Below are 11,944 nucleotides of genomic sequence, written 5' to 3' on the forward strand. Positions count from 1 at the left end.
GTATTTGGGTCCTGTTCATCCCACAGCGTGGCTGCTGCAGGGAGGACACTTGTGTTAAGTTGATGACGACTTGGTGAGCCAGATGTAGACAGGAAAGGGACACTGAGGTCAGGCCTGACTCTCAGTCACCACGTGGACGTGAGGCAGGGGGCCGCTCCTGCTCTGAGGACGAAGCCACTTACTCGGAATGCCAGCACTCAGCGCTATTCACAGAGCAGCTGGTGGGCAACAATGTGCCTCCCCATCTCCATTCAGTACCGAGAGAAACTGAGAAAATTAGTGCAATCACCAAGGCCACTGAGTGGGCATCTTTGGAGCCAGCTGTCGGGAGAGATGGGCCGAACAAATACTACTACCTGCTTTTCCAACCTGAGCAACCCTCGCTATCGGATGAAGGTGCACATCCAATGTTTTAAATGAGGGACAAGATTAACAGTCCCCCCCAGCCGGCGTGGCTCGGTGGTTGAGCATCGACCTATGAGCCAGGAGGTCACAGTTCGATTCCTGTTCAGGGCACGTGCTGGGGTTGTGCAGGAGGCAGCCAATCAGTGATTCTCTCTCATCATTGATGTTTCTACCTCTCTCTCCCTCTCCCTTCCTCTCTGAAGTCAATAAACATATATTGTTTTTAACAGTCTCCATAACACAAGAACACCAGCAAAAGCCATTTCTTTGGTTTTAGGAAACATGTCTCGGCTATGCAGGCAGCACATGGCATGATCTGATTCTGTCGCCTTGGAGTTAAATTACAATTTTCACAGTTGATGAAAAAATACCGGGGTTTCCTAGGACCAAACTGTGGGCCAAATTTCTTGATCCCCAAGAGCCTGACTCTGCCCCAGTCCTTGATGATTTTCTCCGCTGCTCAGGGTGGGAAATCGATGACACAGCAACAAGCATATGAAAGCCACAGCCACCAGCCGCGGCCGCCAAGAAGGAACCCTAATCCTCTCCGCTGTGAAATGCGACCACATGAATGAATTTCAGGCGGCGCGTGTCCCGGTGACTCTGGCTCTCCAGCGTGCTGTGCACGGCGCCCTCTCTTCTGATGGGTGCTAGAACGAGGCTTCCGGGAGAAATCACTTCCCTGTCACCTCGGACCATGTCCAATCCTCACAGCCCAGAAACAGGCACTTGTCCCCGTCTCCATCTCCGACAACCTGTGGCTGAGTGATGGGTCGTCTGGTTTGGTGAAACCACGAGTAAAAGAAAAGCAGCTGCTACCTGGGTACCCTGAGCGCTGGTCAAGCTGGCTTGTCACCCGGCCAGATGGGGGGCCCGGCCCATTCATCCACTCGGACAGCAATGGTTACAGGCCTGCTGTGGCCAGGAACACAGAGGCCTGGGGGATCGATGCCGAACATTAGAAAATGAAAATAAGCCCTAGCCGGTTTGGCTCAGTGGATAGAGCATCAGCCTGCGGACTGAAGGGTCCTGGGTTTGATTCCGGTCAACGGCACATGCCCTGGGCTCGGTCCCCAGTGGGGGGCGTGCAGGAGGCCGCCGATCAATGATTCTCATCATTGATGTTTCTATCTCTCTCTCCCTCTCCCTTCCTCTCTGAAATCAATACTAATAATTTTTTAAAAAGAAAATGAAAGGGAGAGGATTACAAAAAAATAATCTCTCACTCAAATGAAGCCTTTTTATTGATGTAAAATACACATAACAAAATTTACCATTTTTTTAAAATATATTTCTTTATTGATTTCAGAGAGGAAGGGAGAAAGAGAGATAGAAATATCAATGATGAGAGAGGATCATTGATTGGCTGCCTCCTGCACACCCCCTATTAGGGATGGAGCCTGCAACCCAGGCATGTGCCCTTGCCCGGAATCGAACCTGGGACCCTTCAGTCCTCAGGCCAATGCTCTATCCACTGAGCCAAGCCGGCCAGGGCAAAATTTACCATTTCTAAGTGTACAGCTCAGTGGCTTAGGCACATTCACACTGTTGTGTCACCATCACCCCCATCCACCTCCAGAACTTTTCCGTCTTCCTGAACTGAAACTCTGTCCCCATTAACCACTAATGCCCCATCCCCCCTCTCCCAACCTCTGGGAGCCTCTATTCTACTTTCCTGTCTCTATAAATCTGACTGTTCTAGGCACCTCAGGTAAGTGGGATCATACGGGATTTGTCGTTTTGTGTCTGGCTTCTTTCACTTAGCATGATGTCTTCAAGTTTCATTCATGCGGTAACATGAATCAGAATGTGTTCCTTTTCGAAGGCTGTTTAATGATCCCTTGTTTGCATCTGTTCTGTGTGTTTCGTATTTTGTTTGTCCAGTCACCTGCTGCTGGACATTTGTGTTGTTGCCCCCTGTTGGCTATTGTGAGTAATGCTGCTTCCTGGGTACAGATGCTTGATTCTCCGCTTTCCGGGTACTTTGCAACTCCTTCGGGCCTGTGCCTGCGAGTGGAATTGCTGGATCATATGGACACTCTACATCTAACCTTCTGAGGGACTGCCATACTGTTTTCCACAGCGGCTGCACCATCTTACATGCTATCATTAATTTTAAACGTATTTTATTTAGATGTTTTAAATCATGACACATCTTTTCTTAATTTACCTAAGATTAGTGGTTTGCCTGGACACCTTGTGCCATTACATAATCCAAGAGGTCACAGGCCAGGGCGAGGTTGCTCTGGGGGTTTCCGTTCCGAGGTTCCTGGATCAGAGGACTGAGGTGCTAGGCTAGGGCGCGTGGCAGCATGGAACCGGGTCTGTGAGTGCACTTCCCGGCCACGGTGGTGGCTCGCGCTCAGGCAGCTCTGGCTTCCCAGGCTGCCCCTGAGGAAGGCTGGCTGCAGGGAAGGCCACTGGGAGGGGCCGGGACTCCTGCTGAGCACAGGAATCAGGCTGTGGGAATGGAGAGGAAGAGGCAGAGATGGGACAGGTGAAGAGAGCAAGGCCTGGGGCCCCGGGTGTCCCGGGCACCCTCCCTAAACTGCAGGCCACTCCGTGTTTTAGAAAGGCTGAGAAAACATCCATTCATTCATTCATTCATTCATTCAACAAACATCCTCTGAGCACCGAGCCGCTGGGAACTGCTCTACCGTGGAGATAAGCAGGCCCAGCCCTCCTGTGTGTCACTGTTCTCCCCGACTCTAACCAGCCTGCTGAAGATCTCCCCCAAAAGCCCACTCCCACACAATAATAGCCACCTTTCATTCGGGCTCCAGCAGGGGCTGCCTGCATTCTAAGGACTTTGCTGACTAACATTTAATCCTCACAACCACCCCCATTTTAGTGGGGAGGTAACTACAGCTCAGAGAGGCTGAGCAGCCTCCCCAGGACCACACAGCTGGCAAGTGGAGAAGCGCACACACGGCCCCCAAACCCCTCTCTGCGTGCCGGAGCCTCTTCTGAAGACACTGCAGGTGACCCAGGCAAGGGGTTAACACTGCACACCCACAGGATCCCATGTTTTCCGCAGTCCCTCTCGGTGGCTAGGATGCCATCACGGATTTCTCCTTCCCCTGCTGTCCCTGGCTGCTCCTTCCTTCTGCCCAGATCCCTGCAGTGCCCACCCCGGCCTCAGCCCTCTGCAGTGACAAATTCTTCCTCCCCCCGCCTCCTCCCTCCATAAAGCAGGGGACACACCCACCCCGCCATGGCCGCCTCCGCAGCAAGCCTGGCCCTCCAATGCGGGCCCACCTCCCAGAGAGCAGGCAGGACTGCTGAGAGCAAACATTTCTCCCCTTTGTCACATAGAGTAATAGACTGTTGAAAAATCACATACTCAGAGGATCACAGCTGAATCTTATAATCTGAGACTCTCCATCAAAGAACCTTTGAGCCATCGACTAATAGAACTCGGAGTCAGTGACTCGAGAATCCCAGAACGCTCCGAGCTCTCCATCAGCGGCCCAGGTGGGTGGGCCCGCACAGGGCAGGCCGGGGGATGAGGGGTCGGGGAAGCCAGAGGACGGGGTGGGGTGGAGGAGGGAGGCTCAGCCTGTTGTCACGCTGGAGGAAGCAGTTGGCGGGCGAGGCCAGGCTCTATTACTGATGGTTTTTAATTATGTAAATCAGCCCAGGGCCTGCGCCTGGCACGGGCTTGGCATTCATCAGCTGGCAGCAGCATTAATCAATAAATAACCAGCTGGATGGGGCCTGGGCATGAGCACTCAGCCACCCCCCACCCCACCCCAGAAGGGGGTCCTCCCAAGCAGGCAGGGGGGGAAGGATTACAGGAGAGTTGCAGCTCACAACTGGTGCACTTGCACACCCGTGCCCACACATGCACACGCGCACACGCATGCACATGCACACATGCATATATGCACATGCATGCAGCTGCGGCTTTGGACTCGCTGTGCACGTGCACAGGTGAGCGCCCCTGTGCATACAGACACTCCACTGCAGCAGCCAGTGCCCGGCACACGTCTCCCCAGCAAGAGACCAGCACGTGCCCAGAAGCACAGCAGGAGGCAAGTCCCTCATTCCAGCCTCACGCTCCTCACCTCCCAGGTGGCACAGAGCTTTGCAGCTCGTCGCTTGCTTCACCTCCACAACCGCCCTTAGGGCTGGAGCCCTCATGTCACAGATGAGGAAACTGAGGCCTCGGGAAGGGACTTGCCCAGGGCTGCACCCCACCCGCTCAGTGGTTCAAAGAGGCTGCAGGCCCAAGTGAGGAAGAGAAGTGGGGGTGGGGGGCCGGGGGAGTGCTGGGGCCCTGAAGCTACCGGCATGCCCCCTGACCCTCACCCTGACCGCAGGGTCCGTGCTGAGCTGGCAGAGAGCAGGGGCAGGCTGGGCAGCCCATGGGTAGTCAGGCCTCCGGCCCAGGCCGTGAAGCTGGGAGCTGGCCCTCTCGGCTCTCCCAGGAGCTGTGATGAATTGCTCTCTCCCACCGCCAGCGCACACACTCCCGCTCCCCAGCAGTCCCCCCATAAATCAGCCTCCTCCTCTCAGCCTCGGCTCTTCCTTGATCGCTTCCCAGCTCTGGGGTTGGGGTTTCTCACCACCCCTGGTGCCAGGAGGGGGTTGGCAGGGAGATTTGTAAAGTTAACGGGCAGGCTTCCCCGTCCCCTCTCTTCCTCCCCTCTGCCTCCAGCTCTTTGCCTGCCGCTCCTTCTCTCTGGTGGGATCACTACATTCTGATGAGGAATGAACGGAGCCAGGAACGGATTCCCGAGACAGGGAGCGCACGGACTCTGTCTCAGGGTCTGGCTGACGTGCAGCTGGGGTCAGCACTCAGCATCCTTCCCTCAGCCTCAGCCCTGTCCCCCGAGAGGCAGGAAGAGGCATTTTTAAGGTGCCCCCGTGGTCAGAGCTGACTCAGTGGGCCCTGGTGGAGGCCAGGAAAGGACCTTGAGAGTCAGGGGCCCCCAGAGCTGTCAGCCTTTTAGGGCCACTGCCCCTTGGAGCAGCTGCTGAAAACTGTGGGCTTCTGCCAAGGCCAGGGGCAGCCGGTGCTGGGATTCTGAAACAGTAGAAGCGGTGGTCAGTGCCTCGGCCTCCGGAGCCAGCCTCCCCACGTCCCAATCCAGGCTCAGCCCCTCGCAGCTGTGTGGCCCTCGGCAAGCCACTTCACCTCTCTGAGCCTGTTTCCTTCTGTGCTGAGTGGAGTGAGTGATCGCCCCTGCAGCCTGAGTGAATGGGTACATACTCTTTAGAAGCCACTGGTGAGCACAGTTAAGTGCCCTAAAAATTAGCAATTGTTGCCGTCATTAAAGGCGCTGGTGTGCGAACCACACTGTGCATCAAATCCCCTGCAGGCCTTTAAAACCCAGATGGCTGCCCGCCTCGCCACCCACCCCCCTCCCCCCTCCAGTTCTCCTGCTTCAATAGGTCCGGGGAGGAGCCTAAAGTTTGCGTTTCTAACCCAGTTACCTACTGACACTGGGACTGCTTTTCTGGGGGCCACACTGTAAGACCCCGAGGAAGACCAGGTCGGTGCTCACGCTCCAGCTCAGCTCCCCCGCCCACTCAGTAGCTTAGGAACTGAGGCCCAGAGAGATGAGCATGTGCCCAAGGCCACCCACAGGAGGGTGACCGGGCCTGGGCAGGAAGGGGAGCGCACCCTCGCCACCACTGCCCTCCCCGCCCCAGGAGCAGAGAGGAGCAGAGGCGGAATTTGCCTTCCCAGCTGAAGGTAATCTTTTAATCTCTTTGGCTTTAATCTTGCAGCCCAGCATAAACCCAAATCCACACGGGAGGCGAGGGGGTGAGAGACACAGATCTGGTGTCCTGGGAGGCCAGTAATCTAGGCTTTAACCCTGCACTTCACCGCAGATCTCCCATCTCATCTCTGCCTGCCTCACCCCTGCTCCTGGGTGGCACTTCTAATAGGAGATGAGGAGGCAGAGAGCAGCCGGGGGGGGGGGGGGGGGGGGGGGGGGGGCGAGGTCAGGTGTATTAAAAAGACTGCTTTTGCCCTGGTCTGTGTGGCACAGTGTTAGAGCATCAGCCCACACACTGAGGGGTTTGGGGTTTGATTCCCGGTCAAGGACATATATCTGGATTATAAGCCCGATGCCCACTCCCTGCCCCAGTTGATCTCTCTCTCTTTCTCTCTCTCTCTTTCTCTCTCTCTCTCTCTTTCTGCCCCTCCCCCTCTTCCACTCTCTCTAAAAATCAATGAAAAATATATCCTCTTTTGAGGACAAACAAAAGACTCTGCTTTGGGAGGCTAAGCTTTCTTAAGACACAACAAAACAGTAACCACAGGAGGGGAAAATGATAAATTGGGTTTCATTAAAATTAAGAAATTACATTCAACAAACAAAAGACACCATGAAGAGAAAGAAACACCAATCCACAGATGCAGAAAAGGTATTTCGGTGAACATATCTGACAAGGACTAGTATCCTAGCATATATAAAGAACACCTAGGAATCAATAGGAAAATACAAACAGCACATTCTTAAATAGGCAAAGGATATGAGCTTGCACTGTACGAAAGAGCGTGTCCCCATGGCCTTGTCACACGAAAGGACAGTCAGCATCAGCAGCTGTCAGAGTCGTGCAGACTGAAACCCCCGAAAGCACCATTCACCCCCACAGCATCGAACGCTAAGCCACTGATAATATCCAGTGACCGCAAGAGGAGGGTCCACTGTCCACAGCTAGTGTCGGTGGTTCAAGCTGTTTGAAGAACAGTGTGCGGTTTCTCAGTTACACACGCACCTTTCCCATGACCCGGCCATTCCACACCTCGGCTCTGCCCGAGAGAAGCAGAAGCATCTGTCTCCACGGAGACTGGCCGCGAGTGCTCACTGCGGCGTCACCCGTGACAGCTCTGGCCCGGAGACAACCCGAATGTCATCCACAGGCGAATGAGCCAACAATGGTGGCCTCTCCCCACGATGGGATTCCAAAAGAACCAGCTGCTGAGACACGGGCCACAACCTGGGTGCCTCTTGCAGGCGTTGGGCGAAGCCCACGGAGCCAGCAGCGAGAGGCCACGCTGTGACCGTCTACGTGGAGTGCAGGGACAGGCACAGCCGGGTCCAGTGACGAGGTCAGGAGAGTGGCTGCCTTTGTGGGGCAGAGTCAGTGGCTGGGAAGGGGTGTGGGCGAGCCCTCTCAGGGCCCCACAGATGTGGAGGGGGAGGGGCGTGGACTAGGCCCCTAGGCCTGGGTCACCTGGGGCTGGGCTTCCAGGGGAATCAGGAGGTTTTCCCAGACGGGCCACCATCTGCTGGTCACCCACATCCTCAAGACCCCAGCCCCCCCCCCATCCGGCCCCCCAGGTGGTCCACTCAGACCTCCCAACTCAGTGCCAACTGCACATCACTGATGTCACCACGGTTCCGCCTGGAGCACACCTGCAGGCACAGGGCCCATCTTCTCTCCCCCTGCCCCATGGCTGGAACTGCCACAGGACAGACACTGAGGGGAAATTAACCCCAAATAGCAAGGCCTGAGGCCTGAGCCTGGTGCTCACTGCTGAGCTCCATCCCCTCACCCATGCACCGAAAGGTCACCAAGCTGATTCCTGGCCAATTAGTCTCTCTCTCTCTCTCTCTCTCTCTCTCTCTCTCTCTCCTCCCCCTTCCCCTCTCTCTCTAAAAAAAAAAACCAATAAAAGCATACTTTTTAAAAATATATCCCATCTCCCATTTACCTTAGTAACGAACACTTGTGTGGCCATGTGTCCGGCCAAAAGATTTGATTCCCCAGCGTCCCTTGCAGCTAGGAGAGGCCAACAAGGGGCGAGCGTTAAGTTGTTAGGCGGGACGGGGGGGAACCTTCAGCTGGTCTGTGCTCACACCCTCCCGGGAAAACAGACGTGAGGATGGAGACCCAGCAGCCTTCTTGGAGCATGAGGGGACCTTGAGGATGGAAGGCCATACGCTCTCACAGAGAGGAGCCTAGGTCCCTGATGACACCGCTGAGCCCCCTACCAGTCCTGGATGCCTACGTCCTGACATCGTGTGTGTGTGTGTGTGTGTGAGAGAGAGAGAGAGAGAGAGAGAGAGAGAGAGAGAGAGAGAGGGCTCAGTCTGTTTAATTCGCTGTTATCTCCAGCTTCTCATCAACGATGGAAACACTCCCTAAGTCAGTGGTTCTCAACCTGTGGGTCGCGACCCCTTTGGCGGTCGAACGACCCTTTCACAGGGGTCGCCTAAGACCATCCTGCGTATCAGATATTTACATTACGATTCATAACAGTAGCAACATTGCAGTGATGAAGTAGCAACGAAAATAATTTTATGGTTGGGTCACAACATGAGGAACTGTATGTAAAGGGCCGGAAGGTTGAGAACCACTGCGATACACAAAAGCCTTGAAAGATGGTATTACTGTACAACCCCCACCTTTGCATCCCCATTTTCCAGATGCAGCCGCAGCCTCCCTGCCTCCCTGCCTTCCTCTCAGGTACCCAGATGCCCCACAGGCCAGCAGTCAGGCCCCAGCTCCCAGCCCCTGTGAGTCAGCCCAATGCCGATGGCCCTCCACGCGGATCTGCCGACTTTGGCTGGAGCTGATGACACGGGGCTGTTGAGCCAGCAAAACGCAGTCCCGGAGAGCACGCCTGTTAGAGAGATAAAGGGGGAGCCGATAATAGCTACAAAGAGCAAACAAGCAAACAAAACACATACTAGCCAGACAGCAGAAAGGTTTCCTTTAAACTTCTCCTCATCTGCCTTTGCCACAGGAAGCTGAGTCGCTGGCAAGAAGCTCCCCGGTGGGACTAAGGTCTGTGGTTCCCCTGAAAGAGGGGCACCATTAAACCCACACCATGACCACCCTACCTGGCTATCCTACAACGCATGGCACCGTGGCTGGAGCTCAACAAAGGCACCGGACAGCCTGGGTTCAGGCGGCTGCTCCATGGGCTGTGTCATCTCGGGGCAAGCGCCTTACCCTTTTTGCACCTTAGTTTCTCCATCTGTAAAATGGGCACCCGGGGTGGCTATGAGGAGCTGACCTGGGCAGAGCTGGGAGCCGTGCCAGCCACACAGGACGGGTGATGAGGACCAGCTGCCGTTATGTTCTCGGTGTGAATGTCATTTCTTTACCGTGTGTTTGTGAGAGGAAGCTGAGTTTACTCACCAGTTTCAGCACGTTTCACTCGCTGACTTCACACTCACGGCTCTTATTATCATTAACCCCGCGTAGAGTTCCTGGCACCGGAAGGAGCCAGCCAGAGCCCTTCCTCTCACATAGGTTGATGCAAGTCAAAATAAGCGGTGATTATAAGCGATTCATTTGTCAAGCACAAGGTCAAGAATCTCAATTCGTCCTTGTCATAAGTGGTGCCGGGAAGCGCCCTGCATCCCAAATTCTCTCCTCTCTGACACCTGCTGAGATTCCACCCTGAGAGCCCGAGAACCCAGGAAAAGATGCAATTCAGACGCACAGCGCCTTGAAGTAAACGCAGGCATCCAGGCCAGCGGGGGGAGTGAGTCATGGCAAGGACGAGGAGGGCGGCCTCGCAGGCAAATAAATGCTGGACCTTCTCGAGTGGTTGAGGAGCCTGCAGCTACTGAAGGTGTGAATTCAGTCTCATCCACGTAAACATGCACACACACTCACACACACACACTCACACACACACACACACACCCTAATCGCTTTATCCCAGCCGTGGGGGCCTTAAGCTGCTATCTAGGCTAGCCCCACCCCTCCCCCAGCTGCACCAGCCACCTCGGTCCCAGGAGGGGGTTCCCAGAGGCTCTGAAAGGAAACCTGCAGAGCTGGGAGCTGCGTGTAACAGACCTAGCAGCTACCCCGGCTCACACGCTCGTGCACAGTGGGAGGCAACACACTAGACACAGACACGCGCTGAGCTGTCCTCCCAACGGCGTGACTAATCCAGAGAGGCCACACCGAACCGTCCCGCCCAGGACAAGGCCAAGGCTGTGCACTCCCAGAAACAAGGGAGGCACGCAGGCCAGTCTCCCTGGAAGGCTCTCTGCCCCTGCACCCCATTCCTGCCCCCCACACACACACACATTCCTGCCTGAGCTAGCGAGGCATCCCGCCCCACAGGCTCTCAGCTCCTCTCCTCTCTGGGAGCCCCAAGTCTTCTCTCCAGGAACCAAGCCCACCAGGGTTCCCTTTCCTCCTTCATTCCCTTCCCAGTCCTCAGCCCTCCGCCCAGCACCCTTCACCCAGGAATCTTCTCACTCCCCCATGCTTCCTCCATGACCACCCTCCTAGCCCTGGGAACTGTGAGAACCTGGGAACAAGGATCTCATGCCATTTTTCCATGGTCTCCCCAGCCCCACCCCAGGGGCTGCAGACAGTGGGTGCTGGGCCCCCAACCTCCACCCCTTGCCTGGGGCTCACTCTTGTGAGGCTGTCGCTGCTCTCATTTGCAGCAAGGGTCCGAACGCACAGATTAGAGCAATTAGAGAAGAGGCATTGGAGGGCAAGGCAGGAGCCACCACGGCACCTCATTACCAGCCGAGGAAGGCGCGCGAAGCACAGAGCCACTCTCGCAGATCACAGACCCGCACAGACTCGCAAGCAGGAAGGGGCGGGAGAAGGGTAGCCAGCTTCCATTTCAGATTCTCCTGTTTTTGTCTAAACCTGCTCCCTGCTGTTTGCAGTGGCTTTCACAGCCACACTCTCAAGAGAGACAGGCAGGGCAGAAATGCTTTCAGCCCCATTTTAGAGAAGGGGAAACTGAGGCCCAGGGCACTGGAGGAAGACAGTTGCAGAAGGCCCAGTCTACCTGTCCTGGCCTTCCTGGCTGAAGAGCAGCCCCAGTCCCCAGGGGAGGCCGCCACTGACCTTTGAACCTGTCCTCTGCCCCTCTCCTCTCCCTGGAAAGAATCAGCAAAGGGCTGAGGCACGGGCAGGTCTGGGACCAGGCCACGGGCATGCTGTCTGGGGCTCGTGGTGGGCTCAGCACCTGCAAGTGGGCCACCTCGCCCTTCACCAAACCTCAGCATTGATTGATGGCTGCTGTCCCCAGCTGGTCCTGTTTGGTTAAACCTGGTAAAGAGATGTCCTGTGTGCTTTTTCCCCCCTGGCACCGAGGAGGGAGGTTTTGCTTAGAATCTGAATTCAGAGGGTTTATTTTCATGCCCCCTTATCCCATACGGCCTTTCCCAGCCTCTTCTGGTCCCCCCAGCAGCACACTAACCTTCCAGCCAGACTCACCTGGCCCTGGCCTTGGCCTGAGCGAGAAGCCAGCGGTGAGGCCCGAGTGCCCCCTAGTGGTGATGGCCTGCACTGCCCACTGCGACTCCAACCTGGAGTCTAGGGAGCCACACCTTGACGTGCCTCGCGGCAAGGGAACCTGAAGCCCTGAGGAGGAGTTCATGGGCCCTGGAGAAGCGAGGGATGGCTCCACTCCTGTCCCAGCAGCAGGAGCAGAGGAGGCTGCTGGTGGCAGGTGGACGCCCAGCACGGCCTCGCAAGTGGGCAGCGGAGGATGCCCAGCATCTAGCATGGCCCGTCCCAGGAGCTCAGGAAATGTGCGATGAATGAAGGAATGTTAATGAATGAAGGAGTGAATTCCGTTTCCTAAATG

Source organism: Myotis myotis, unplaced genomic scaffold (assembly GCF_014108235.1).
Source record: "Myotis myotis isolate mMyoMyo1 unplaced genomic scaffold, mMyoMyo1.p scaffold_m19_p_3, whole genome shotgun sequence".
Taxonomy (NCBI): Eukaryota; Metazoa; Chordata; class Mammalia; order Chiroptera; family Vespertilionidae; genus Myotis; species Myotis myotis.